This window comes from Pteropus medius, unplaced genomic scaffold (assembly GCF_902729225.1).
Source record: "Pteropus medius unplaced genomic scaffold, Ma_sr-lr_union100, whole genome shotgun sequence".
In the NCBI taxonomy this organism is placed as follows: domain Eukaryota; kingdom Metazoa; phylum Chordata; class Mammalia; order Chiroptera; family Pteropodidae; genus Pteropus; species Pteropus medius.
Genome location: NW_024346667.1, coordinates 21,611,441 through 21,618,860, shown reverse-complemented (window position 1 = coordinate 21,618,860; position 7,420 = coordinate 21,611,441).

Here is a 7,420-nt window from a genome sequence, read left to right as displayed (position 1 = left end):
ACTCTAGCTTGGGTGATAAACCAGCTGCAATTATTGTACAAGAATCAGAAAACCCATTTCAAATGGGCTTAAAAAGAATGAGATTAATATGAAACTAGAGTTAGTGAATTTAGCTAGATCAACAAGATCAATAACAATAATTTGTATTATTTTTATTTACTGGAAACATGCAACTGGATAAAGAAGTAAAAATATATAATTTCACTTATAATAGCATTCAAAACCAGGAAATATTTAGTGGCAAATTTTATAAAATATGGATAAAACCTGTAGACTGAAAACTACCAAACATTGCTGAGAATAACTAAAGACCTAAATAGATGGAGAGACATTATATACTCATGAATTGGAAGATTTATATTATTAAGGTATCAATTTCTCCAAATATAATTTATTAAGATAAGAAGTAAAATTTCACAAACCCTGAAATTAAACATGATCAATCAGACTTCATTAAAATTAAAACATGTTCTCTTTGAAAGATACCATTGAGCAATTGAAAAGCTAATCGCACAATGGGAGAAATTGTTCTCAATATTTCTAACAAAAGACATATCTAGAGTGCATAGTGAGCTCATAATTTAATAGAACAAACAGCCCACGGGGATTAGAAATCACAAATTTGTTGTATTAGTTTTGCTATTGCTGCTAGAACCCTAGCAAATAGCTAAAAAAAAAAAAAAAAAAAAAAAGCTCTGGGTGATTTAAATAACAGATGTTTATTTTCTTTTCTCACAGTTCTGCATTTTAGAAGTCCAATATTGACGTGTGGGCAGGTTCCTTAGGTCTCTCTCCTTGGCTTGCAGATGGCCACCTTCTTACTGTCTTCATATGGAATCCCCTTGTGCATGTTTCTGGTATCTTTAAGTGTGTCCAAAGTTCCTCTTCTTATAAGGACACCAGTCATGTTGGATTAGGGCCCCCCACTAAAAATCTTCTTTTAACTTAATCGCCCCTTTAAAGATCATATCCCCAAATATAGTTACATTCCGAGGTACTAGAGTGTGAATTCTTGGGGGTAGGGAACAATTCAGCCCATAACATTTCAGAAAGAAAGAGTTATAAATGGCCAATAAGAATGTGAAAGATGACCAACATCAGTCATTAGAGAAATGCATATTAAAACCACAATAAGATATCACTACACACTCACTAAAATGCCTAAAATTAAAAATATTGACAATACCAATTATACAGTGATTGGAACTCTCATACACTGATGATAAAATTATAAAATGGTACAACCACTCAGAAAAACTGGTGATATCTTAAAAAGTTAAAATTTACATCTGTCTTGGAACCTAGCAATTCCACTTGAACGTGTTTACCCAATAGAAATGAACATGCATGCCCTCATGAGAATTTTACAAGAATGTTCCATGGCAGTTTTATAATGCCAACAAAACAAAACAAAACAAAACAAAAAACCAAAAAACAACTAGGCACTTTCAAAATGTCCATCGATTGGTGAATACATAAACAAGAATGGTCTAGCGATACAACAGTATGCCTATCAGTAACAAAAAGTGATGTTACTGCTACTCATAACACTATGAAAGAATGATAGAAACATCAAGAAGAGTGACTAAAGTCATGAACAAAAGAGTATATATTATATTATTTTACTTATATAAAATTCTAGGAAATGCAAACTAATCCATGTGACAAAAAGCAGGTCAGTGATTACCTGGGGATGGGTAAAGGGAGGTATGGACCACAAAACGGCACAAAGAAAATGGCACCTTTGGAGATAATTGAAATGTCTTGTATCATCAGTGTATACATTTGGCAAACCTCACCAAATTGTATGCTTAAAATGAATGAATTAATTGTATGTAATTATACTTCAATGAACTTTTTAAATTAGAAAGCAATCTGCAATGAACTCAATCTTCAACTCATTCCATTCTAGCTTCTGTCATTACCTTACCACTAAAACTGCTTTCATCAAAGTCACCATAGTAGAGATTCTCAAGGCCTCATCTTGGGTTCTTTTCTTTTCCCGATCTGCTGTTGTTCCCCAGGACCTAGTACCATGCCTGATACTCATAGTTAATATTTGTTGGAAAAAAAAGAATACTGAAAATACAAGCTCAGAATACAACTGTATCATGATTATAATTCACAGTCTGGAAAGGAATATCTTTCTTAGATGTTAACAATGGCACTTTAAATCAAGTAACTACTTCAAATCAATTTCTCTGTTCCCTCATTCTAAAAATGATTTTGGCCAGCATACTCAAAACAAATATATCCATTATATTGTAATTCTGTTTTATGATTCCTTTTGTGTTAAGATGACAATAAATATCAAATAAATGACAGAGATATTTTTGAGCCATATTAGGCTATTTTCAGAGCCTATGTACTTACTAATGACATATTATTTTTAGAGGAAAACAGAAGTTGTGGTTTATTATTCTTAAAAACCCAACTTGTTTGTCTGTATTGTTCAAACTAGCTATATTTTTCTTGAGAAGAAAAATAGGAGGCATATGACTTTAAACAATTTTTAAAATTTGATGTCTAATTCCCAACAACAATTCTAAAAAAAGTGGACAGTAATATTTTAAATTCATGTATACATGATGGTAGCTCTCCTTTTAAAATATGTGTAATGGTTACCATAGTAACAGATGGCAGCTTCTCCTCTATGTGCCTCCTGGTGTTACCAATGTGAATAACAAGTGTCAGAAAGGCAAAGAACAAATCCATAGCAAAACATCATAAGTTTTAATTATAATGTTTTCAATTTACATTTAAATATAGAATATATTAATATTCATTATTATATTACTATATAATGATAAAGGAAATATTTTCTTTTATATCTAGAAAATATTAATATTAATGTAAACACAATTTGCATATGAATAGAAGAATAGACAGGACCATAAATCACTATCCTTTTACAGTGCTCTGTGGAGTTCAAACAACATATTTTTGCTCCTGCTGAATGACCAGCACAGGCCAAAACAGAAATTGGCCACTGTTGTTTTGTAACTCATATTTATATAAGATAATGAACAAAGGCAATATAAAAATCCTAAATTGTTACATACTTAGGGAATCATTTGGATAATAGATTTTTCTAAACGAATAAAAATGTTGATTATAAGATCTTTGTTTTCTTCCCTAGGGAGCTTCCTTTCTTCCTTTCTTAAATTCCACACTTTTTTCTCCCTCCTACGTTGTTGCTGTTGTTGTTTCTTTGATTTAAACATTTGTAAATCTTTTTTACATCATCTATACTCTGCCTCTGGCCAGAAATGTCTTTGAGACCCAGGTAGGAATGCCTTTAAGAAATAATGACTGCTTTCATGGTATATCCAGCTAAATGAAGCCCTCGGGACTAAAGCACTTTTCACCTAAAGAAAAAATATTCTCTAAGAAGCAATTCTGCCTAGCTGATCTCAGAAGCTAAGCAAGGTCAGGCCTGGTTAGTACTTGGATGGGTGACCACCTAGGAAGACCAGATGCTGTAGATATAAAAAATTAAAAATTAATTAATTAATTAATTAATTAATTAAAAAAGCAATTCTGTTCCCACTAGAAAGAGTAGGAAAATATACATATTTTTTTCTAGTAGAAAATAAAAGAATTGTATATTGAATCAGAAAATGTCAAACTGGAAAAAAACTTGAAATCAACTAAATAAACTTTCATTTTTCCAGTTATGGAAACTGAGGATGAGAAAAGTTGACTGTTAAAGTCACACATCTAATTGTGGTAAAATTTAGAATTTCTGATTGAGAGCTCTTACATGATGTCCTACAATAAATTTATATCTTGGACCAACAATTGGTATATTTTAAAACATTTTTAAACCTTCAAAATTAAATAGTAATGAAGACTCACTTCTAGTTTCAAATATATGTGCTACCTTTCTCCCAGGAAACTCTACCTGATCAGTTTCATGAGGGACATTTAAATGGAGCAATGGAGGGAAACTCCTGACCATGTCATCTGCATTTTAGTACATGAAATGTATCAGATGAAACCTACTGAGGGAAAAAGAAGATATCATAGACAGCATTTTCATATTACAGTAAATAGAATCAATTTTTATGAGCTGAAAAATCATTAAAGCACTAATTTTAATTTATCTGGGCTCACTAAGGAAGTTTATTACTACTATGCTATGAAATAATTTATTTGCTAGAATAAAATTTCAGCTGCTTTTCAAGTAACGCGTTGGCGCTGGACAGGAGAAAAAAACAATAAAGCGGCATGTTTGGTTCATTTCATGTCAGTTTCTTTGTTTTTTAAGATAGTAATTGACAGCTGAAGTTTAAGATTTTATAGTGAAATTAATTGCACAAAGCACACGAAATCAATTTGTCATTTTATTGACAAAATCAATTGTCATTTTATTAATTTACTTTATATGTGAGTATTCATAAAACAGCAATATATCCCATTTTAGCATGGCGGCTTTTAAAATTTCTTCTACTCAGATAGCAGCAGCCAGCAATTATTATTTCAAAACCACATGCTTTCACACACATACATATTTTAAACTGTAACATACAAACTTTGAAATTAAAAAAGAGAAAAAGATTTGCATTTGACATCATATTTTCAAAATATGGAGAAGATACTTTTGTAGAAGTTATTTTCCAAAATGATGACATCTTGGATATAACAGATTGACTATTAAATAGACAGAGACTTGTGAACCATCTGCTATGTAAGATTTCTATATCAAAAATAATTAACTTTATTTAAACCAGTCAGGCAATATGAGTATGGGCTGTTTGCCAGGCCTTAGACATAACCTTGTAACATTGGAATGAATGTTATTGCAGAATTTGTAAAAAGAGTAATTTTGCATTTCTTCCCTTTTTTGGAAAGTGCCTACCTGGCCTTCTTTTCAGCTCATCAAATAAAAAAGTTATATGAATAATTTTCACTTAGGTGTGAGCTTGGGGATTAGTACAGCTTGACTTCTGGTTTTCATAATTTAGTGCTTCCTTTTACAAGATTCCCAACTTTGACTGACAGCCAAGCAAGAAAATGAACTCCACATGGCTCTAGTCACCCTAATTATGTCAGAAGTAGTTGCTCTTCCTTATATTTTTCTTCTCTGGAGATTTATCATGGTTAGATCTGCATTTGGCTACTTCACATTCTGTTAATTTCACTCAACATTTATTAAAAAGTGTGTTAAACAGGGAACTGCACACATACGATGTCAGATACTATAGAGGGGAGATGGGGCAGGGATGATTAGCAGACTTAAAAAAAAGAAGAACATGAAATTTTTGCCATCAAAGAGTTCATAATCTATTGCAGGGAGGATATATCGATAAAACTAGGAAATAAAACCATTAATGAGGTTGAGGATTCATTGTGGAAAGTTTTCAGAGTAATAAGAGCCTTATTCTTGTAGTTAGTGATGAAGAAAAAAGAAAATACAACAGGGAAAGTCTTTTTTAGTTAATCAAAAATTTTAGTATTATGTTTATTTTAAGACACCATTGATTATAAAATCTCCCCATTGAAATAATAACAACTTTTTAGAGAGAAAAAAAAATAGTTTTGACATTGAATGTGAGACATTTCAGAAATGTTAAACAGAAAAAAAAGTTTATCTCATAATCCAGAAAATTCAATTACACTCAATCACGTGTCCCGCATGTTTAAAACATGCAGGGCATTATGTCAAAGGTTTTAAACACTTTGTCTCATTTAATGCCCACAGATTTCTGAGGTAGATTCTATTATTATCTGTTTATAGAGATGATGAATCTAATGTATGGATATTAGGTAGCTGGTATACATTTCCTCAGCTGGTAAGTGAGTGAGACGTTAGTTTGTATCTCTGACTTCAGTGCTTGGATCATGACTGGGAGATTACACTGACTCCAAATATTGGTTGAACATCCCTTATTAGAAGCTGAGTGATGGTCAAGTATATGGACTCTAGAGATAAACTGACTTCAAAAGCCAGCTCTTCACTTACCTGGTCTTAGGTAAATCACTCAGCTTTTCAGTATCTTGCTTTGCTTCTTTAGAAAATCTATTAACTATAACTATCTCATAAGTTTGTTGTGAGAATGAAGGAATGAATATGCGTATAGTCTTTAAAATAGTGTCTGATACATAGTAAGAGTTACCTATTATTATTGTTAAGTACAATATGTTAAGTGCTGTGAAAAAGATGAAAAGAAAAGTAAAATAGAATAGAATAAGTTCTATATTATGTGTCATTGTGGAGGGAGCATAAGACAAGAAGCAAAGGTGGTAGGTATGACTGTATAAATTGTGGTGTCAGGAAACACAGTGTGAGACCTGGGCATGTAAGGGAGAACAGATCACGCCTATAGGAGCATAGATTTTATCTTGCAGGCACAGGGAGGCTGAAAGTTTTAGAGTAGGGCACGGGATCATGATCAGATTTATGTGTTAAATAGATTAAGTTGAGAATCTGAGGACAGTTTGGCGAAACATGAATAGAGAGCAATCAGAAGGCCTTTGTGTAAATAGATAATAAAAGAAGACTGGTTATATTTGACATGGAAACAAATGCAATTGAAGATTGATTGGATGTGCAAAATAAGGGAGAACTTGTGGAGGGCAGCAATCATGTATTTTTACTGAACTTATAACTTCGTGGGCCTAAGAAGCACGCGGTAATGTTCCCAACAGATTGCCATTTTGGTAAGGTCCGTGATAATCTCAAGGTTGGTGGTAACAGAAACTCTGTCTCCCACTTACAATTTTCTCCTTCATCAAAAGGATAGTAAATCATCTCACTGACTTTGCTTTTTCCTACTATTGTCCTTCAGAAACTTATTTGAATACACATTATGTGTTTCCTTCATCATAGGTTGTCAGAACCAGCAACATGATAATGATGATTTTATGACAAGGCTTTATTGCTAAGAATAAGGGCAACAGATCCTTTTTCCTTTAGATGGTTTCAGAAGATTCATTTCTCATTTCTATAGCCACTGAATAGGGCATTCAATCTAAGACACAGTGACATTTTCATTGACTAAATGCCTAGTTCCTGTATGCTTGGGGCACCATCCTTTGATGTCAGACAGAATCAGAATGATTTACTCTTTGTTGTTGGCAATAGAATTTTAAGTTACATATTTATGACTAGAATTGTGCAGGGTTATAAAATAAACACCAAACGCTTAATATAAATGTATATTTTAAAGGTTTGAAATATATTTCTTGAGTCACTAGATACTTAGCACTGTGCTAGATGATTTGGAAAAAAGAAAACAATGTTAAAAAGTGCCAGCTCTGGAACCAACAACCTGCATTCAAATTCTAGCCTCAATACTTATAACCAGTGTGACATTGAACAAGTTATAAAACCTTTCTGGGGTTCAGTTTCTCATCTTTAAAATGAGGATTCTATTAATATTTACTCATAGAGTGCTTGTAGTTAATTTAACAATTG